This window comes from Meleagris gallopavo, chromosome 17 (genome assembly GCF_905368555.1).
Source record: "Meleagris gallopavo chromosome 17, MGAL_WU_HG_1.1, whole genome shotgun sequence".
Classification (NCBI taxonomy): Eukaryota; Metazoa; Chordata; class Aves; order Galliformes; family Phasianidae; genus Meleagris; species Meleagris gallopavo.
Genome location: NC_139420.1, coordinates 2,234,324 through 2,257,758, shown reverse-complemented (window position 1 = coordinate 2,257,758; position 23,435 = coordinate 2,234,324). Strand labels below are relative to the sequence as shown.

Below are 23,435 nucleotides of genomic sequence, written 5' to 3'. Positions count from 1 at the left end.
TGTGATTAACCCAGGCTGAGCTACACAAACAAGTACTCGAACTAATTGGCAGCAGGTGGGTGCTTTCACTCCACTGCTCTTAGTAAAGGACAGTCCTCTCTGGTTGCAGAGCACTTACAATATTGGGAATTTCTTTTATGAGAGCATTGAGAAGTCCTGAACGTAAAAATGTCATTAAGTCTCCACATTTCTTGGGTGTGAACTGAGACATATTAATTTCAAAATAAAGCTCTTCACTTAAAGCAATTTGAAGAGCTGCAACAAGTTGAAGCACTCACTGACAAGCAGAAGAAACAAAGCACCAATGCTATGCAGCAATCCGTGTTGCAGCAGGCCCTGCAGTAATGCTACTTATGCCCTCCTTTGGAAGATAAGATGTTATCTACTGCTGTAGGTTCCCTTCCTGGAACTCCAGAGCCAACAAACCCCATCAGGCTTCCAGAGTCTGGTGAGCAGGAAGAGCAGTAGGTACCCACACCTCATCAGACAGGAAAAGAGCTTAATAAGTAAACACAGAAAGCATTTGGGTCTCAAACATCTTAGAGCTGCTAAATGCATATTATGAAAATGGAAAAACATCTACATCTCTTACTGGTTCCTTACTTCAAAACTATTAAAAATATTTTTCTGGTATAAAGAGCTGTGTGAGTTGTTAAAAGACTGCCTACTATGGGCTGTGCAGTTGCCTAAAAATTCATCTGCATGTATATTTGTGGAAAAAAAATATCAGAAGAAGAGAATAAAGGTCACAAGTACTCACAGTTAGAGGGATTCCCTGCGCAGAGATCTGTTACTCTTGCTGGAAAGAGCTATGAGGTGCTCCCCACAACTTCCCTGGTTATATCTCAGCAAAACCTTAACCAGGTGCAGGGTATGTCTGATGAGGAGCTTAAACATACGTAATTATGGCCTTGTTTCATTTGCAAATTAAAAAGTCCTTAAACTAACTGCAGTAACGTGGAGAAGAGGTGACCACAGCCTTTCTAACAATCCATTGCAGTGACACCTTTAATGCATTTCACATCAGCTGGCAAAGGCTGTACCCTGAGCTGCCTCACCCCAGGCAGCAGAGAAGTAGAGCTTTGAAGGGTAAAGAGGTGGTTTGAGGGCACAGCTGATTCAGTTTCGAAACCTAAATGCTCACAGCCAAAAACAAAAGCAAAGCAGACGTTGGGAGAAGAAACTCAGGTACACAAATGTGGGCTGAAAGTGAAGCTCAGCACAGAGGTTAAGAGCACTGCATTGGATAAAAGGCAAAGTACCTCAGCCAGCAGGAGCAGGAGCCAGCAGCAGGTGGAGGGCTTCCTCTGCAGCCTGTGTGTGCTCTTTTTCAGCTGAAGGTGCTGCTTTTCAGAATGGCCTACAAACAGAAAAGAAAAAAACAAAAAGAAATTCCAGGTTAAAATACACAACTATAAAGGCAGAGTGCATCAAAACTGACAGTGGTGAGCGGGGCTGTGCAAGGCACAACTATAAAGGCAGCAAAGTGCAGCACAGGAGCACTGACCTGCCTGCCTGCACTCCTGCAGGCACAGCAATGGGAGCACAGCACATGGGACGTTTTGTTTAGCGCCTCATTTCTGGTGAGCAGATGTTTTCTGGCACCACAGACTCCTTCTTTAATTTGCATTGTTAATAATGTGCAGCAGAAAACCCTGATTAACAAAATAATTAGCAAGCATTTAAAGTCTTTTTTTTTTTCTTTTTTTTTTTTTTTTCTGGTTGAATCCTATAGTATCCTCCATCACCTCAAAGGCCAACCACAAGCTATAAGGCACGAGACCCCAAGCAGCCAAGCAACATGCAGGGAATGACCTCCCCTCTCCTCCCAGCCCCTGGGGTCAGGATTTACTCAGTGCTGTCTGCTTGCAGCTTCTGGGATTCCCACCTCCAATCAATAGGGAACTGCTGTAGGATGCACTCAAACTGCTTTACTGCTTAAACAGGCATGTGCAATAATGTGCTGACAAAAACGTATGGGGAAAATATTCTTCAGTATATTGTTCTGTGGAGAAAAGCATGCTGGTAAAGGCGAGCATGTTTTATTTACCAGGTTGGCTCATTTTCAGAGCAGCTTTCTATAACAAACCAGTTTAATAATATTCTTGAAAGCAAGAAGGATACCTATGAATAGGATTGGGACCTGTCTGTGAAACTTCTACATGAAATTTTAATGGCAAGAGAAATAGCCTTAATGTATTGCACTTGACAAATTCTTTATTGCTTTTCTACCTACATGTTGTACCAAAGCCAGGACCAAGAGGAGCACTGCCCAGCAGCACAGGCAGCCACCCGCTGCCCCAGCCTCAGCAGAGCAGTTTTTGATCCTCAATCCCCATATGGGCTTCAAGGGGACCCAGCTGCCCTATGCAGGCAGAAGTCTCGAGCCCAAGCCATGCACTACCCTGTACATAGATCTTGGCCACACACACAGGGGTCTTGAAATGAACAACCCATTCATTTCTCTCCATCCATTCAGGTGGCCTTTGCTGGATCTAATAACTACCGAGCCTCCAGTATATTGAAATTGCAATCTATCTTGTAAGGCTTTAAAGATTTTCACCACGTGCCCTCTATGCACATAGTGCTACATGGAAAGAAAAGGGATTTACTGCTGGGCGGTTTGAGTATAACACAGCCCATTAGGAATTTCAGATGAAAAGCTATTTTTTAATAAGACATGGTAATTTCTGCTCTTAATTTCCATTTTAATAATTTCGTTTATGTATATTGCATATCAATTTACAAATATTTACAACAATAATCATTGTTTTAATTACTTAAAACTAACAATTACTTCAAGTAGTTTTTCCTTCCCTTTTCCATTCCTCCCTCCTCAAATCTCTGTGGTGCACATAATGAAGGAGTGTGCCTTGCCTGAGACTGCTCAGAAGGAACTCAGGGCTGCATTTCTATTAATGGCTGCTCTCCATGTTTGTACCAGTGCCAGAGAAAGACCAGAAATCTCTCTGCTGTTGGCCACTTGGGTTCCCAGAACCATACATGAGCACTTCTGGTTGGAGCCCCTGCCCATCCATCAAGCACCTTGCTGTCCTGGTGCATGTCAGGGGTCCCACAGCTTCCATCTTCCCAGGGGTTTTATTTTCCTTTGGATTCTCCCCTAGAGAAGGAAGTGTGAAATGCCACGATCTCAAATTGCCTTTGCTACTCCACAGTGATGTAAAAGGCTGGAATCTGCACAGTGACCCTAAGGGAGGTCGGTACCTGCATCCTATCAAATTGAAGGATGTGTGTACAGACAGGGGAATCCAGCAAAGGCCAGAGAAATGACATAAACCCACACAGGCCTGGGGAGGAGATGACTTGATCTTACAAGTCCCAAACCACTTGGTAGTTTTGTGCCATGTTTAGATGTCTGACAGAGGGGACCAAGCCACAAATAGCCACTTCTTTCTACAAGAAGAAAAACCAAGAACCCTCTCCCTGCTTAGCAAAACTGCTGCTGTTTCCATGCAGCTTAGCTTCCCCAGCCCCACCAGCAGCCCTGCCCCTCTGTCACAGCCTCAGCTTCCACCTCCAGCCCTTCTCACTGCATCTCCTGCACATCTGCTCACAGCCTTACCCACGCCGGGCCCCAGAGCCAGCCCAGCAGAGCCAGCCCAGCAGAGCCAGCCCAGCAGAGCCTGCCCAGCAGAGCCAGCCCAGCAGAGCCCCGACTCCTCTGCTTGCAGCCCTGCAGAGATGTTGGGCTGGAAGTCATCAGCCATGGCCGCACACCGGGGCCAGGCACTGTTTACCTAATCTGCAGACCAGGCACATCCACTCATTGAGAAAAAAAGAAAATCACAGGCAATTTGTCAGAGCATTAGCTGATAATTCAGACAGAAATGTTAGATCTTGAGGCACAGCTTGGGGCTGCAGGGGAAATGTTATTGACTCTGACAGATCCCTGATGACATATCCACCCCCTCCGCAGGGGCAAGGCTACATTTAGACACACTTAAGTTTTCATTCAAATTCAAGATTAACACAGCAAGTGGACAGCGGGGAAAGAAAGTGAGAAAAGGTTAGGGGAGGAAAAGGGAGCTTGCTTTGTTGGGTTCTGGCTTTTCTTCCCCCTTTGTAATTGTGGCTTGTTTCTTTTAAAACTCATTGAGCTCACCATGATAATTATTACACAAGCTTAGAAATAAATATTCCTTCCTCTATGAGACAGCCATTACTGCCAGCTTAATGCCACTTATTTGCTATGATAGCTCTGATTGCAAACTTAGGCAATGCCGAATTTTTCTGAGACTTGGACAAATGTTTCTGAGGTCTCCTCCATCCCCTCCTGCTTCCCAGCCCATTGCAGTTATTCATTGTCTCAAGCAGAGATTTGAAGTGCCTTCAGGTTATTTCTTTTCTTGCTTTGTGTACTGGTGGCATTCAGCACAAAGCTGTCCTGAGCCTTCAGTGACAGCTGTTGAGCAGCAAATAAGAGTAATAATTGGAGCATATCTAATTAGACAGCAGTTTTCAAATTTGGGTGCCTAAGGAGCTGCACTGTCATTCAGCATGACTCTGCTCCTCATTCACTTGAGATCCCTTGAAAATGCCACACGTGCAGTTGTACTTAAGCTCATCTGTGCATACGATCTGTTTTTTAAAAACAAAGTTTGCCACCAGTTTGCCCAAACTGAGCCTGGTTAACGACACGACTCTGCAAACCGTAGCACAACCTGAACAGGATCTGCTGCACGTTGTTGTAGCACCATGAGCACCCTGCCCTCCCCAGCAGTCCTGCCTGGCCATTAGGCTGCACGGCCATCCAGAGTGCATTCCCATTGACTTTGGGAATGCTGTAGAGGATTTGACTAAGAGTTGCTCGTCTTCTGGCAGGGGACCAGACCCAGCTGCTCTAGTGGCTATTTGTGTGTTTCTAATGGCATAAAGACTTTGCTGAAGCAAGCACAAGCGCTCCCAAAGCATCGTATACCCAATGAATCAGGGCCACGACAGGCAAGAGGGAAACAGGATCCCATTTAATCCTGGACATGTGCAATAATTTAAAGAAGACCCTCTCACACTTGAACTAGCATGCAGGATGCAGCTGTTAACTTTCAGCATGCTAAAGGCCAAAGACAATGAAAGATCCAGACACCATAGAGGTTAAATCAGTGCATCATTTGACAGAGAACTGTGAGCCATTAACCTTTCCACTGGCACTCAGAGCGAAGAGCTGGAAGATAAACACGTTGGGTAGGAAACAAATTGGTTCATTCGAATGCTATTAATGTGTGTGCCCTTGGAGGCCACATTTATGCTTTTGGAAAATTACACATTCATGCATAATGAAGTGAGATATAGCTCACCGATTACCAACGGGGTGCAGAGCCCACGATAAGGATTTATAGCAGGTGCCTAATTCTCTAACCATTTGCAAATTAAGTATTTACAAGCGTAATGCTGGCTATTTTATTGCCAGTTTAAGTTATCATCATTTCAGCTTTTTACTTTGCACTGAAACTGAACTGAGCATTTAATATCCATGACGTGTAATTTATTGAAATATAATTTGGTGATGTTATAGTGGGAATTTGGGCAGTACCTAGAGATCCTAATTGTGACACAGCTATGCATAAACACAGGAAGAAATCTACGTCCTAAAAAACTTGTTCTCAGCTGCTGAGACAGACAAAGACTGTGATGCACACTGCAGAGGAAGGAAACCTGGTAAAGAAGTTCAAAGGCTTGCCTCATGAAGTATTGGCCATAGTTAGTAATAAACAAATAAATACACAAAAATCCAGGCCTCCTATCCCACACACTTCACTTTTTAGGGCAAAAAAAGGTAGATTTTTTTTTACCTGCTTATGGATTCTGAGCAAATCCAGCCAGATGAGCAGCTCCCCATGCTGCATACTGCTGTTTGTACCTGGGGCACTCATCCATTCCCCACTAGATAACGGGGTTTGTACTGTTTAAGCATATCCTGCATTCTGCACCATGCGCAGGTTACTGCACGCCCCAAAGGGCTGCCAGCACCTAACAAACCTGGCTTGTTGTCTTTAGCACTTGCCCTCCCCCACCACCATCACAGCTGCTGCAGCCTGGCTGGGACAAGGGCATGGGCTGCTTGGGTTGGAAGGAACCCAAATCCACCCTGCTCCGTCTGCAGCCAAAGGAGAACAGGGATGAATGGCAGAGTTTCAGCTGTGGAATGGCTCCCAGGAGGAGGGATGGATGACATGATTTACACAAGTGCTCTCCTCCAGGTGGAGAAAGCATGTCTGTTTTTCTCAAAGAGAAGAGCACAGTCCCCTCCCTGCCCCAGCAGCATGCTCACCTGCCCCCTCCTGCTCTGGGTCTGCTGGCCAGCACTGAAGCATGAAGATAAAGTGTCTCCCTTCCTCATTCCTCACAGTTTAGAAAGCGAGGAGAAGATGGCTCACTCATTACAAACGTGGCTTTGAACCAGCCTGAAGCGTTATTCCAGCATTCCAGTAACAAAACACGCAGAGGCCACCATTTCTTTGCTCTGCAGCAGGAGAGACGTCTGCACGAGACAGACCATGGTGTGGTCAGAGCAGTGTCTCCCTGCAGTCCCCAGCTCAGCCCTGAGTCCTGGCAGGAGCCATGTGCCGTTGGGTGTGTGCAAAATGATATTGCCATGGATTTCTTGGATGCGGGTCAATCTGAGGAGCATGGACTGTTTTGTATCACTTTTCTGCATTCTGCTACTGGAATCTCCCACCAGTTTCCCTTCACTAGTATAGCAAAAAATATTCTTCCTTCCTGATTTTCTGTAACTATCAGGCACAGACTGCAAAAGCAGAAAGCTCTTTAAGCCAGCCAGAGTAATTCCCGACTGTAATAAGCAAATTAACTTAAGGGTTATGACCTAAAGAAGTGGCTCTTGCAATATCTTGCACTGTAAGTCTCTCTTGGCCCAGTCCCCCCTCTTAGACCACAGCAGAATACTGATGGCCTTCTGGCTCTGCCCTGACCCACATGAAAGGAGCAGATCAGAGTCTGTCGTGCGTAAATGCAGGTCCCATGAATCAAGATCCAACACCTTGCTTACCAGGGGGTTTCTGAGATGAGATTCAACTAATCCAGATGAATTCATGCCATACCCTGGGAGCCAATAAACCCATTAGATATTTCTGGTCTGCTGGACAGCAGATAAAATGATGTAATTATGGGAAAACTGTTAATGCACAGTGGTTCAAGAAAAAGGAGAGAAGGGGAAGAAACCAGATTGGACTGGAACCACTACCAAGTACTTAAGCTGTTTTCCAGCCAACACTTACTGAGAATCTATTTTCAAATGTAGCAGGAGAAGCTGTTAATTGGTAAGTTAGCCCTGATGCTAAGTACAGTGTGTAAGTTTAGAACAGTTGACATTTGTAAAGGTTAAAATAGGAGATTCTTCATCCATAAGATGCTACTTCTGTGTCTTCCAGAGATGCTGAATGAAAGCACATAGCTACAATGACAGATTTACAAGAGCTGTTAACACCAGAACAGCATTTGAAAGCACTTGTTTTCCTGCAGAAAGCTAAGTGGGAAAACATGCACAGGTCTCTAATTGTTTTCCTTAAAGCAATAATGCTGTCTTTCCTCTCACTCTCTTGAATTTCTTGAATTTGAGTTGAGTTGGGTGACAAAGTGAGCAGGTCAAGGCTGCGTGACTTTAAAAATCCCATCCTTTATCTGAGGCTGAAGCAATCACAGGAAAATAAGTGGAGAGACAGAAGACAAAACAAGATCAAAACACGTCTCCATCCTCTAACACAACGCTCACAGACAATTAGCGGACCTCACGCACCTTCCCATAGTAATTCAACGTGAAGCATATAATTCCCTTTCTCTAAACCATTCTCAGTTTGAAGATCTTACATGGAATGTAAGAATCAGTTTTCCTTCATCTCACCATTCCTCCAGCACGCACAGATACCTGCAGTGCACCCACAAAAGCTCCAGATGCTCTGCCAGTGCCGTCCCACGCCATGCGCACAATTCCAACACGCACCCAGCGAGGCTTCAGCACTGATGACAACACGGCGCTCCTTCCCTCTGGCTGCAGAATGATGGACAAAACCTGCACCCGTTGCCAAGCTGCCCCACACCATGGCCAGGGCTGCTCAAGGGATGTGCAGACTGTCCTCAGCCCACGCCAGGCTCGCGACAGCAGAATTACATCCCTTAATTACGACCACCCCAGCTCCCCAAATGTTCACGTTTCTTCCAGTTACTAAATAAGTTAATCACTTCATGAACAAGGAAATCTGCAGATGCCTTTGAGGCTTTGTTAACATAGTGCCTAAGCCAGCTTTACACTCTCTTCTAATCCTCTTTAAGACACTATGAGGCAGTGAAGTAGCCTATAATCAGTTTTTAAGGTTATAGACAATATCCCTACTCAAGCTGGTTGCCTAGAGCAACAGTGCAGGAACTGAACACTAGCAATGAGATTGGATTACTTGCCTTGTTTATTCATCCATATATATTTATCCTCTGCTCTGCCTACAGCAGAAGCAGGGATTTTGCAGTGTGCCACACGCGTCTGCATGAGGAGCAGAATTTATGTAAATAAATGCAGACAGGCTTCACAAATTAATCTCTTTCCATTTCTGGTTCTTTCCCTTCCCTCTCCACCTCAGCACCTGGAAGCTCAGAGCCCTCCCAGGACAGCAGCGTGCCCTGCCAGCAGCTCAGCTCTGCACGGAGCTGGGAAGCCGTCGCTCCTGAATGCCAGAGTCCCCAGCAAGTGGGCGCAGGGCCACAGCTGGGGCTGTCAGCTCACCTTCACTACGGATCTGCACCACTGTGACCTCCAGGAACCCCCAGCTACTATATGCATGAAGGAAATTGGAAGCAAATTGTCGCTGCAATCCAGTGAGGAATTCAGATCATTTCCCTCTGTTAGAAGAAGTTGGTCTTCCCTGGAACAGCTGGGCTTTCCCTCTGGCCAAAGCCCACTCCTCTTTTGCTTCTGAAGTTTAAGCACAGTTCCACCACAATCAGAACAACGTGACCATCCATTCCTGACTGCAGTGGCTCTTCTTTAGAAACTAACTTGTACAAAAACCCCTCAAAAAACAGATGGGAGAGCTACACACAGCACCGATACCAATGCAGTCAGTGACAGTCGAAATGTTACCGACAAACTTCGGGGTGGCAGATGGCACAGGAGCCATTCCAGAAGCATGCAGGACAGCAACAGCCTAACTGCCTCCCCTCAGCCCTGATGTGCACAGCAGCCCGCCAGAAGGTCTCCCAGGAAGACCTCCTCTTCCTGCAAGGACACATTTCTGTGGGGTTTTGGTATCTTGTTAAGTAGCTTTGAAAATGGCACTGTGCACAGAAGCAGCACATCCCATGGCTTCCATGCTTCCACTTGCCTGAGCCCTCTTAGAGTTCAAACCTTCTGCAAACTTAGCCTGTCCTTCCTATGCACAGGCCAAACCACTTTATGGAGATTTCTCTAACACATACAAAATTCAAAACTGGTCATTAAATGTAAGTCTGAAAACATCATCCTGACCTCTCCCATCCCAAACCTTGCCTGGAGCTTGGCCGCATTCGGTGACCTCTGCTGTGCACTGGGCATCATTTATCAGAGCAGCCTGAAGAGAAAACAGAAATCATCTGATTTCCTCCCACAGTCAGAACACCGCATCCCTGCGCAGCCCCGGGACAGGACAGCTATGCTTTATTACCCAGCAGCTTGCAGCCATTAAGGAGAGAGGGGCTGCAGGAAGGTGGGGCTGAGGACCGAGTCTCAGGGGAACTGCCAAGCATTTCTGAATGTAATCTGGGACGTGTCACTTTGTAACTCAGTTCCTCACTAGAAGAGTGGTGTATTCCTTCAAGAAAAGAGATTAGGGGCTTGACAGATAATAAATTTACCAAAAAAGCAGGTTTTAAGGATATCTAACTGAACGGCAGGTGAACTGGGTGAATGGCAGCATAGAGGATGAGGGACAGGAAGGCTGCTGCTGCCAGGGGAACCTAAAGGAGAAGAGCTCGATCTGCTGCATTTCAGGGCACAGTTAAAATGAAAAGCTTCATCTCAGAAATGCTGATGTTCTTCACTTCAACGTTTTCTAAAAGAAACTTTCTGGCTTTTCAGTTCAAACTGTTTTATCTCCTTGCACTGAAAGCCACCGAAGTTAATCGGAAAGAGGAGACGAGGCGTTAAATAACCCCAAATCAAAACCGAACGTTTCATTTTGGATCCAAGCTGACGCTTCAGGCTGACCCAAAACGAAAGTTTTGTGGTTTTCATTTCACTGACAAAAAAAAAAAAAAAACACACACACACAAAAAAACACACACCAACACAACCCGACATCAAAACGCCGTGTCTCTAACGGACAGGAACCATTTCCCCCACAGCTCCTAGTCGGAAACATCGCTTTGGTCTCACAGAGCAGACGGGTCGTCCCTTCTTTTTCTTCTTCTTCTTCTTCTTCTTCTTCTTCCTCCTCTTCCATGCGCTGCCCGGGGCTGCGGGTCCCTGCAGGTGGCACTGCAGGAGCGCCCTGCCCGCGCCATCGCCTCCCGCCCTACTTTCTGCCGGAGAAATTATTTATCGTCGGGGTTGCCAGCGCTTAATAAACATCCCTCCAAGAATAAATTTGTTTATCTAAGGTATTTTATTATGCCGCCTCAGATAAAAGAGAAGGGAAAGAGAAATCCTCCCCAGAATATTTCTGACTGAGCAAACAGCGGCGGAGCGATGTCCTTGAGTGTGGCGTTCAAAGGAAGGACTGTCAGAAGCCATTCCGGCTGTTAAGGAATGAGTTATCCCCCAAATGAATAAAAAGAGGTGGTGGTGTAGGCCCTGGCCATTGATCCGGTGCGACAGGGGCAGATTTAGGACCCTCGGAGCAGTTTCTGGGGGCCGCCCGCCTCACCTCCTGCTGTTACCCCAGCCAGGCAGTGGGGGAAGAAGGGCAGTGGTTTGAATTTGGGTTGTGCAGGTTCAAGCAGCAGCACATGACAGCAGGTCATGGAAAATCAGGCCTGGTGTCACTCAATCTCAGGGCAGCTGAGCATCACGCCGTGCAGCTGGGTGCTGGCACAGGCAGCCCTGGGCTGCATGGGGATAATTCACAGAAAGGAATGCTCATTAGGAGTAGGAAGCCTGGCAGTTGGATTTCTTATCCTAAATACGAGGTTTGCAGAGGTATAAATAATGCGCGTCAATTGCCAGCATCCTGAAAATTAGTTAAAGTAGGTTAGGAAAAAAATAAATCTAACTTCAGTGCTCTCCATTCAAAAAGAGTTAGCTGCTCACAGCGGGCCAGTACAGGAAGAGGGGACAGGAATTAAAAACCTCACCTGCTGTCACATGAGACCATGTCAGCAAGAGACAGAGCCTTCTCCCAGCTCCTGGGCCCAACCCTTTGCTGTCCCCCCCAGCTGCATGGCACTGCCCTGTCTGTCACATGGAGTCACACTCCCCACCTTGGCTCAGAGCACATCACCCAAACATGTGCCTGGCCCATTCTTCAAGAGGACACCTGGTACTTCACTGCAGAAGGTGGCAGAGTGACCGTTTGCACACCAAGGGCTGTAGGAAGCACACGCTGCCCTGTGTGCTGCAGGTTGTCACCTCGGGCTCTGAGGTCATCCTCACAGAGGACTCCTGATGGCTGTGCTGTGACTCAGCCTCCCAGATCTAATCCTTGAGGGACCTGCAGTGAGCAGAGCTGACTATGCCTTTTTTGAAGTCAAAGAGCAGAGGCTTCATCCTATCCCCTTCCTTTCCAAGGACAGCTTCCCCTCCTCCAGCCACTGGTGCAGGGGAGACACGCAGCTCTGAGCAGTGCCAGCACAAGGTCTACCCATTGCTTACATCCTGGGGACAAAGATGCTGTAGAAAGGTTTGTTCTGGCCTATGCACAGAGCAGAGCATCAGGGATTACATGAGAGATCACAGCTGAAGGAATGATAAGAGCAGTTAATGAAAGCTATCAGCCTCTCACAGGATCCCTTGGACCTACAGATCACCCGTCTCCATGGCAGAAGAAAGCAGCCCTTTTTCCTTCATTCACCACCCCTGCTGACCACACAAGCTGTCCCCAGAAATGGGATTGTGAAGGGCAGCTCTGGGGATGGAGGAAAACCTTCACAGATTTTGTACTTTCAGCCTCCAGAGCTTTGAAAGTTGCCCAGAAGTGGCCACGTATCCCTTCAGCATCTGCTAGGAGGTGAGCACCCAGCTCCATCCACCCAGGACAGCGGCCCAGCACTGTGCCCCAAGTGCTGCAAGGCCAGAGTGTGAGGTGCCAGCAGCTGGGCAGAGAAATGCCCTGGCTGGGCCAGACAGGCATAGAGCATCACAGCTGGAACAACACCCCCAGCATGGAAAGGCAAGGGACGGGCATCGAACTCACCAGGGCTCACCCTCTTCACCGTTTTCAATCAATTTAATCTCTGTTTCCTGGCAAATGCTGTCACCTGGAGTGTTCAATGCACTGGACATTACTGTCAAGGAGCTCACTTTACTTTCCAGATATTGCTGCTCGAGCGCAACCAACCTACAGCCTAACCAAATCTATTAGGATGAAGCCTTCTGAATTCCCCATCTTCACCAACAGCGCCCTGAACACCCCCAGCAGATACAACTGGTGTGCTGGAGGCCAGTGGCTCTCTGAGTAATCACAAGCAATTTCATTACCAGCAGCAATTCCAGCACTGAGTCTCCCCTCGGATACATCCAAATTCCAGTTCCCATTGAACTGCCCACCCCAGCTGCAAACTTCTCCCTAACCTAATAATTCCACCAGCAATAAACACGGTAATGCTGGTAGAATGCTTCTCACTAAGATGCCTTTGTGCACATTGGTGATGATCTCTGTACAACAATTACAGTAAAAAGAATTTCTGGAAAAAAAATAGTTTTCAAAACCCTCCTTCTTTTTTCATTTAATGTTGATCACCGTGGCTGACTTCCAGCTCCTCTCTCAAAGTGTACAAGGCCTTTAGAAAACATCAGATATAATGAAAAATGGTCCCTAAGGAAAGATAAGCACTAAGCCAGTGATTTTCTCAAATAATCACTGTATGCATGAAAGCATTTATCATCCGCATATGGCACCAAACCTTTCACTCCTGCAGGACCATGAATGTCTCTGCAGAAGTTCTCAGGGAAGGAACACCTATCCAAACACACAGGACAGCCCTGTCTGCTCCACCAAGCGAGAACATGCCTTCAGCACAGTGGCTGCTAAATCTGTCAGCACTACAGGAATTAAACGTTCTGATTCCACTGCAGCTGGGTTCTCCAGAGAGCAAAATCCTTACAGCACGTGAAGCAATTTGATTCGGAAAATACAGAAACATCCATCTGGCTTCCTGTCTGTCCTGACCCAAACTTTGGATGCCATTCAAGAACACATCAGAGACCCAGAAAACTGCTGGAGCTGCCTCCTTCACATCGAAACAAAACATCCATTTAATACATAGCACTTCCAGTCCAGATCTGAGAAGTAAGACATTTTTTCCGTGTTACTTCCAGAGTGACACTGGTGTTAACATACCTGTTAACAGAAGTCCCTAGCCCATCAGCCACACTAACATAAGGCACTGCAGCATTGCTGCAAACCAGCAGCAAACAGCGACCAGAACACCAAGACAGCAAGGAGAGTGGCTGCAGACAAGCACTTGCTTTAGCTCTTCAGCCGAGTCAAGCTCCTGAGATGAGCAAAGCAAAGGCGGTGTTAGGATGTGTTTGCTAACTCCCCTAGATGTTTAGATTAGTCCTGAACACTGCGCACTTTGTATCCTTTGAGTGAGCTGCACTTTGTTTCATGTGGCTTACACCGTGGGGCAGAGCTCCCCAAACACAACCTTTGGTGCCAGGGGGTTTCTGTTGGGATGGGGACCTTGCCTGTGTCTCACTTCTGGATGGCACTCAGCATAATGGAGCCTTTGTCCAAACAGAAGCTGTCCCTGAGGAGGAAAGCACCTGGGTTGCATCCCAGGAGGCAGCGCTGCGTTCCCAGCTATGCCAGGCCTTCCTGGTGGCTGGGAGTACCTACATGGCTCTGCTACTTCCCTGTAAAATAGCATCAGCAATTCCTTCCGTGTCCTCTGCCCATTTCATGTAAAACAGAGCTGTGCGTGGCAAAAAGCATCTCTCATAATGGGTACTTACAGCACCTGGAATAATTCACCTCCTTTCCCACTTCACTGTTGAGATGCTTTTAAGAGAAAGCTGAGTTCATTTTCCACTTAAGAGAGAGGTCTCTCATCACAGAACAGTGATGCTTTGTAATGAATGTGCTTCCTATGCTATTTTATAAAAACAGTGTTCAGGGAAATTCGTATAGTCTTAAATACATGTATTAAAATGCCATTCATATGCTACTGTGCCACAAGTTCAAAAGCAGAGACTGCAGCACTGAGACCAGGCACATTTCATAGCAAAGTCTGTATGTAACGGAGCTGTAATCAGAAGAATCCACCTAATTTTGTGAGATTTAAAACAGAACATGGCTTACCTTCTGCAAGTAAGGAAAAAACAAACCTGGCTTACACTGCTGTGCTCCCCACTCTCAAACTGCCACTGTAAGCATTTGCTCTTCATCTTTTTTCCATTATCTGCTTAGGAAACCTAACTTGAATTTCTGATTACAGTGGTCAAGTACAGGGTTTGGTGGGTTTTTTGTTTGTTTGTTGCTTAAGCAGAACACATAAAACACTAATAGGAAACTTGCTCAGTTAGCAAAGCCTCCCAGCCAGCGGAGGTGCAGGACGGCTCTGTGCTCACTGCAGCCTCGCGTGCCCCTACACTGCTCACTACTGAGCACAGTAATTACACTGCTTCCTTCCCATCTGGGATCCCGTCCAAAGACATTTGACAAAGTAACAATGCATTCTCTATTCGCCCTCTTCAGAACAGAATAGGATCGTCTAGTTTCAGTGGGCTCCCAGCCAGAAGAAGGTCAATCATAACAAAGCACTGACATTAAGATAAAGGCTTAAGCTGCGCTCCATGAAAAGTATCCAACTTCTGACAGTTGGCACTTGAGTGACAAGTCTGTGCTGGGGGTGTTCCATGTACTTAGCTTTTATAATTTGGGCAGTGTTTGATTTCACATTCGTGTTTATTTACTGCAAACCACAGAATCGCCCTCCAGGTTTTCTCAATTTTCCGTGAAGAAAAATACAATGTTCTCTTGCAACGAAGTAAACAGAGTTGGTTTTAGCATACACTTTAAACAAAACATTGGTTTTTAAGGCTGCCAGTGGCTCAGCTTGTTTACAGTTTGCGGTCTGAGGCATTTTCCCTCTGGTTCTCTATATGGTAATTTTGCAGTAGAAAATAGTTGGCATTGCCTGGTCTCCTTTTTTGGTGATGTTTGCAAAGCAAGCTATCTCAAATAGAGCTGTAAGGATGAGAATGCATTCTCAGCTATCAGACACCTACAGATTTCAACTGTTCCTTTTACTTCAGCCTTTTCCCCCCTTTGACATGTGGTTCATACGATGGTTCATACTACCCCTCATGTTTCCCCTCTGGGCTTTGATCCACACTCCCATTCCTACCAGTTCTTCAGCGAGTCTCTGATACCTCACTAGTATCCTCTGGAGTACCTATTTGAAGCTCTGCTGCTTCTCATCTTCTGGTATGGCTCCCACTCCATAATTGAGCATTTTTTGCTCTTTCAGTGCAGGATTAGATAACCCTGCTCGGTTAGTTTTCTATCCACTCCAACGCAATGATTTCAAATTGAGATCTAAGAAGGGAAGACAGTGACACATTTAAGACCACAGACAGAGGCTGGGGAGGCTCATATGCTCTACTTTCCCATTTGACTTTGTGTATGTCACTTGACGGCACCATGCTTCCATTCCCATCTATAAAAGAGGAAAAAACTTTTCCCTTCCCTTTCCCCTTCCCTTCTTTTCAGAAGGCAGAGGGGGTTATACAAAAGCCAAGTACAACAGAGCCCCGGGGTGATCTGGGGTTTCTAGCTGCTAGTGCAATAAAATTAACACACTGCTTGCAGAGCATCCTTCCACTGATGTTATGTAGCAGTTATACTTTCAGATAAACAGTCTTGCAGACAGACGGAGCCTGTGTCAAGTTAAAATGTTCATGAAGACCGCCTGCGCTGGTTACCATGCTGTCACTATCCTCCTGTTGCCAAAAGAACTTCTATTAAGAATGAGAACATATTTTTGAAAGATGAGAAGATTTTGTGATACACAATGCACCAGCCAAAATATTTAATCATATTTAATATGTGCCTTAGTCAAAAATTCCATCGCTGCCTCCCACATAATCTGCACCGAAGCACTGCCCTGCCCCGGGCACTCCATTGCCCAGCACTTTTCTGCTCTGTAGGTGGTAAAGGAAGAGAGAACATCTCTCCATGACACTCAGACACGCACTGATAGCAGCCCATACTGCTCCAAAGCTCAGGGTTGGACTGCAGCTGCTGTCCTGCCCAAGGGCTGCAGATAAGGAAACACCAGCAGCTCCCAGAGCTCCCAGCACAGCAGCATCGACACTTACAGACATTTCTGCTGCCCCTCAGCATTTTCCCTCAGAATATTTCAGGGTCTGGTGTTCAAACCAAAGGTGCTAAGGAGAGAAGCACTGCTTCTCATGACGACGCAGGAAAAAGCCCAAAGCGTCCAGGCACAGGATCTGCTCAGATCTGTCAGATGAAGACGTTTGTGTGAGCTTATCAGGTTTCTGCTGTCAGCTGAGTGCAGGACAGAACATTTTCCCACAGATCTTGCATACTTCATAGCCATTAACCTCTGCACAAGTAACTCACTCTCAGTAGTTTATTCCTCCCCCTTCCTGTAAATCTAGAACTGTTCATTCAAAGCACATACGTTGTGGGAGGAGAAAAGAGAGGAGAGGAGGACGAGCACAACCTGCACTGGGGTAGCAGACAACTCAGGGAGCAGCAGACTCAGAGAACTGCACGTTTCTGTCTCGCATCTGACCCCCAGCAGCCGTGCCATCCCCACTCCTACCCCCATCCCCATCACCCACGGCTGTCTCACAGCCTGCCGTAGCACCAGCAGCTCCCTGCTCACCTGCAAGCAGACACAAGTCACTCCTGCACTAACAGAAAGCCCCTAGTGACAGCATGGGCAACACGCTGCTGGAGAAATGAATGGTCCAGCACTGAGGAGGCTGCACTGCTGCCTGCTGCTGCTAGGAGCCTTAAACTGGTTTCATTTGTCAGAACTAAAATTAACTCGCACACACTCTCAAAGTTGTCTTAATTTGCTAAATTCTGCAGTTCAACCTAGATTATCTGAACTTCAATTATCCTAGCTCCCCGGTATTCAAAACAGGGTCAAGTCTCTTGACATCCATTAAGTACATTGAAAATTCCCTCAGTTATCAGAGACCTCATTTATATGAACATATTCCATATCCCCAGTGCTTTTTCTATAATTGAGGCTGAGCGTCAGTCAGGTTTTGATTTCAGGATATTTTGACTAATAATTGAAATTGCCAGAGAGAGCGATTATTTCACTTTATTTTTGCCTCTTTCCTTTTTCTTTTGTGTTCCGTGGAATCTATTTTATTGAACATCCAAATTCAAAGCCAAGGTTTGAACTTTCTGCAGCTAAACAGACACACTTTGCAACGGGCAAGCCAGGATTTCACTGGATATAAGTTCAAACGTAACTATAGTGAAAATCAACAGCAAAAAATCAATTAATATGGAATTCAAATGCCTATGAAATGTGGGGTTTACATAAATACTGTAAGCCAACTGCTTTGTATCACAACTTATTAAAAGTTACATTCTCTCCTTATTTAATTAAAGGAAGACACACTGCCATCAGTACGGGTAAAACAAAGCGTAAGTTTGGGAGGGAATTCCAATGTTTTCAGCTGTCTTAGCATTTCAGCACAGCAAACACTGTGCACAATGAATGAGCTGCAGACAGCGAGGTGGGGCACAGCCCTTCCTGGCTCTGCTGTCCCTGCGTGATTGCAGCCACTGGCAATGCATGTGGAAGCACAAATATTGCACATGGGGATGCTGCCCTTCAGCTGTGCATGTCATGTGCCTGTCTGTTTATGCAAGTCTGCATGTGTAAAACACAAAGAATTCATCACAGAACCACAGAGTACCCAGAGCTCAGAGGGATTCCAAGAGGCTGAGGAGGGTCGTGGCATTGTGCAGGGCCTAGCATGGAACACCCGAATACCAACTATTCGTATAAAGAAGCGTGATCTGAAGTGCTGATAGACAGTGAATGGCTGCACTGACCAGTGGTCAGTCACAGCTCTGGGTCCGGTCACAGCATAAAGATCTGAGAGGTGGTTCAGACACGCTCCCTTCCCCCACCTGCACACCAATGCTTACAGAACACACGCTGCCTTATCCATAAATGTCAACTATTTTTTTAATGGGTTATTACTCCTTCCTCACTGGAGCCTTCAGAAGTGAGCTTAAGTATTTGGTGAGCAAAAGGTTACCATAATTACAGGCACGGAACTGCGCTCTAGAAACAGCTTTTTCAATGCATGCTGTGTGCATGAAAAATATTTCCTCAGCAAACTGAACTGGAACCAGTTAGCCCTGGATGCTAACTGATACGTGTGAATGTACACATCTGTGCACTTCCCAGCTACCTGCGAGCTTCAGCACGAGCTTGTAGGAGAGGAACCACACTGCAGTGTGAACTGATTTGATCTGCAGAGCGCAGACTGGAGGTGGCTGCACAACACGACAGAGCATGTCAGCATCTCTCTCATCCTGATGCTCATTACTGTCCTGTCTGTATCCAGATGGAGAAAGGATGCAGAGAGCCAAGGAGCAATGCTGTGCAATTTGCAGCAGCGTGGGCTGTCCTTTGCTCACAGCAATCCCAGTTAGAGCACGATGACAGCCCTGGGAATGGCCTCGTTAGTGTTAGTAGAAAAGGTGTATTCTGTTTGCTTACAAAACCTTGGGTTAAAAATGGCTGCCTCATCTGAGCCAAGAGCCTTGGGACAGTAAATTTGCTCGCACCGTGGAAAGACAGCTTATCCTTCAGTGTAAAAGAAGAAAGAACAAAATGCGTGGACAGAGAAAGGAAGCAATAAAAGTAGAATATTAACAGCAACAATAAAACACAAGGAGAAGTCAGAGGAAGGTTGAAAAGCACCTCAGGGAGGGAGCCAGGCCCAGGAAGTTTGGGGAAGGAGGAAAAAGGACTGAATGTACCCTTGTAACAAACGGATCCTCTCAAACAGCATCAACCAGCATCAGAAGGAGCTGTAACATCCCCTTAGGCTCAGGATAGAGAGCTGCCTGTGGAGTCTTCTGTAGATGCAATTACTGTATTTCTTTAAAGAAATACACTTTAAGGAAAATAAGGACATATTCAGAAATTACAGGAAGGTCCATGAAGACGATCCCAGAGCAGCATTTGCAAATTCACTTCTTCAAAAGAATCTGGGAGGAGGATGCGTATTTTGGTGGTATCCTGAGGAGTCAAACCTGGACTCTGGAAGGAGGAAACACCAGAAATCAAGTTCTCACAAAGTTTCAGTGGCTGAGAATCCAAGTGTCTGCCTCCATCACATACCCAAAGTCAGACATTTCCAAAAAACAAATGTCAGTGTATTTTCCCGAGCACTGCGTCACACATTTCAGACAACACAACACACTCCTCACTCTCAGGGTAAGGAAGCCTCCTGGACTATTTCCAACACGCAGTATCAGCAGGGGAATCCCAACCTACCCCTTTGAGTTGGAAAACACCTTTGCATTCAGCAGCACTTGACCAGAGAAGGAATTCAGACTGGAGCCTGGCAGACAGCAAAACCTTGGATACAGATTGAGGCAGGGTGACCGGGAGGAAGGGATACTTTCCTCTACCTTAGGTCAGCACTCAGAGCGTAGCGCTGATAAAGCTGAAACCATCTCCAATTGCCTGCCTTCAGAACCTTTATCAAAGTTATTTTCCGCCGATCCGCAGCTGCAGCAGCAGGAAGTGAGCAGCTCTCCTCGGCGGCCCCATGTGCATGCCTACAGTAACCACATTAACCGCAAAGCATGTTTTTATCTTGTTAAGCCGCTAAGCTCTGAAGTGTTCCGTTTAGTATGGTAATAACAAGGCTGAGTGATAAAGCTTTTAGTGGGTAGAGAAATAGCAGCCAAGATCTCCTGTGAAGGGGACATGCAGTTTGTTTTCTTTACACGGATTCTTCTGGACATGCCAGCACAGAAATAAATCAAATTCCGCAGGCTAGATAACACCCCAGCTATGAGACAGGCCAACAAAAGGCAAGATTTCAGCATTAAGAAGACACTGTTAAGTAACTTAGGCCATAAAGCTGACTTGTCAAACCTGATAAGGAATATCATCTAGATACTAACCAACCGATAAAATAAACCACACTATTAAGGCGCTCAGGTGTTTGTAAATAAAGACGATACATGACCATCTGTAATTGATGATGAATTGAGATAGAAGATGTTATTTTTCTTCTGTTTTGGTTCCACATGGGTAGGCGCCTAATGAAAACAGGAGCACTAAATGCACCCACCCCATGTCCGGCACCGCCCTGCTGTCTGCCACACACACACCAAGCAGCCATTCTGCCCACCCAAAATACTCTCGTCATGCAAATAAGAGCAATCAGGGCAGTCACTCTGCTGTTAGAGCAGGGGTAGCACACACAGCACCCTTCCTGTGAAATGAAGCTCTCTCAAATCCCACACTTGGTGAGGATCCTTATAATTTTGCACCAGGGAGGACCACGGTGGTCCCAAACACACTCTTGCTCCAAGCCCCTGCTGCAGACTCAGTAAGGAATGAGGTCTTTGAGAGCAGAGCTCTGAGCACTCAGAATCAGCTCCAGGCAGCTTGCATGGGGGTTCATTATCTGAGCATCTTGTTATCTTGTCACAAACAGCAGCATCAGTTGCTAATTTGTTGGTAACTGCTCTGGTCACAGAATCTGCACTATCACTGGCCTCTGCATTTTAAGATAAGAAAAATTCCATTAATTTATTTTATTATTATTACTGTTTAGTTTAATCACCGTGAAACACTCCTTTGGAAGTACAAATGATAGCATTCCTGGCTTGCCATCTTTCTGTTTAATGCAGTTTAGCAGCGATGCACGTTTCCTCTATATCTCTTCTCCTACAGAAAACACAAGTTCAGGTAACAAAATGGCAGAAGTATCTTCAGATTTCAGTAACCACATTCTCCTGCACACATAAAAGCTCTATCAAGTTCGTGGCCCAGCACCTGCACAAACCCACTTCCCAGAGCCAAAGCTCTGCAGTACCAGACAGCGGGTTTCACCGAGTCTCCATCTGCATCCTTAGAGGCCAGAAACAGAGGAGCTGACTGAGACCTGAGGTTAATGACTACACCCAACTCCGCAGAGAGCTTAGGTAGATTCCTGCAGGATATTCCTCATACAAACAGTGAGAGGTGCTTGCTGGGAAACTGGAGCTCACGTAGTAGGTGGCCTAAGTGAAAAAAATAGGCCCCTTGGTACTGGTTTACTTATGTAAGTACTTCTGCCCCATGCTTTTCTAGACTGTAATAAAAGGGATTGCATCCTGCAGCCGCTTGCCTGCCCAGACAGCTGCCTGTTCTGTGCTTGCAGCTGCCGTGGAGTGACAGGGACAGCAGGAGCAAAGAGAGAAAGCGGAAAAATAGCAGGCGGATGACCAAAGCCAGGCTCTTGGTGTGAGCACATGCTTTACTCTCATGACTTTTCAAAGACTGTGCTGGGCAACGCACCTGGGGATGCTCTGAACGCTCCAATGCTGGAGCAGAGCTTGCAGCCATCAGCACGCTCCACCTCACCAGACTGAGGGTTTGGCTTCTCTGCAGAGGACAGGATGAAGCCACTCAGAAGGGTCAAGTGCCTCCATCTCACTTGCCAAGTGTCGTGCAGCTCTGGCTGAGAGCACAGGGTGGATGCAATCTCCTTCATGTTACCCAAGCACAAAGCGACAAAGTGATTCAACAGAATTTTAGTGCTTGCAGCTCATGAGGCAGACATTCCAGCATTCTCTTCTCTCTAATGCCTTAACTCCCATTTAAGCTCAATAGAATGCTATTCCACCAACGGAAAGTATAAAACCAAAGGAAATAAGCAGTTAAGTCAGTCAGGCCCCAGCTCCCACACAGCCACCAGTTCCCTATGGTTACCTCACTTACCTCGCCCTGCAGAGCAGCATGCACTCCTCACTCCCTTGCCATCAGTGCTCATTATAGCTGTGCAGAACTGAGGGAATTGATGTGGCTTCCTTCAGCCCAGCTGCAGGAAGTTAGGTTTGCCTCATGTAAGTGCCCCAGGACAAGGGTTACTGCTTGGGTCTGTGCAACAAAGGTGTCAGATGGAATTAGGGCATGGATCACTCGATGAGCTTAACCTCTATGTCCAATAAATGAATTCTACAAGGAACTTCAGCCTGAAAGTAATTTTACCCCCTGATTTTCGCTCAGTCTTTTGGAAATGAGCGGGCTGTTGAAACCCAGTGGTGCTCTGCAGGAGTTTTGCTGCTAACTCCTAAAAATATCATTGTCTGGTGGGCACTGCTGTTGTGGTTATTGGCCTTACACAAATGAAGCACTCTGCTGAACCTCAGGGGGACTGCACACTGCAGGGCACTGCCGGCTCTGGGATGAAGACAGCAACAGAGAGAGGAGAGAAGGGAGCAGAGCAGGAGAAGTGAAGACCTTAGGCATTAAGATTTAACTAACTGGATGAGACAGAATTATTAAAAAGGAGGGAAACGGGGCAGGGAGACAATTTTCCCTAACCCGTCCCATTTTGCCATTAACATTTAAATTAAAACGATGGATTACTGCAATAGCCAAGGTCCTGTCCTCCGTATCCTCCCCTGCACTAAGTACCCTGAAGCACTGTCATGTGCAAACAGCTCCGTCATGAGACACCAAAGGGCTCTTAATAATGGATATTACACTTCTGCAATGATCGCAGTGGAAAGCACCCAAAATTACCAGCTTTCTTTGCAAAGTAATTTGTTATTTTAATGCTGTCAACCTGCAGAAATAGATTTATTGTTATTAATAATAGTGATTTGCCACATTTTGCTAGTTAAATTACAGTGCTGTATAGTTAGTTCCACAATAAAGGACTGGAAGCGTGCCAGGAGATTGCTCATAGCTCAGTGTAACAGCAGTTGGCACCGTTCCCATTAAGGCATTAAAATTTGAGTCAGAAACATAACAGATGCAAAACAAAACATGAGGTTGCTCGCGGGGATTATATAAAAACAATTAAAACAAATTAATTACCAGTTATGTTAGTGTTGCTCCAAGTACACGTAGAATGATTACAAATCCACGCAGAGGTCTTTTGGAGACCGTAAAAGTCAACGAGGATCCCCGAGGGACTGCCAGGGAACTCTGAGCTTCCAGCACACCCACGGGTTTAGGGGCACGAGCCTCGGGGAAGCACAGGTGTGGGACAGCCCCGGCTTCCCAGGAGCAGAAGCAGCTTCTGGAGG

At 46.4% G+C, this 23,435-nt stretch overlaps 1 protein-coding gene across 7 annotated transcripts in view; it reads right to left on the bottom strand.

The window, feature by feature from the left end:
• Positions 1 to 23,435, bottom strand: part of GALNT9 (polypeptide N-acetylgalactosaminyltransferase 9) — a 471,542-nt gene that overhangs the window by 258,221 nt on the left and 189,886 nt on the right. For all 7 annotated transcript variants that reach the window (XM_085238438.1, XM_085238439.1, XM_085238440.1 and 4 more), the window contains one exon: positions 1,263 to 1,360. The gene's annotated coding sequence lies outside the window, so the exon portion shown is untranslated. The remainder of the gene's footprint in view (positions 1 to 1,262; positions 1,361 to 23,435) is intronic.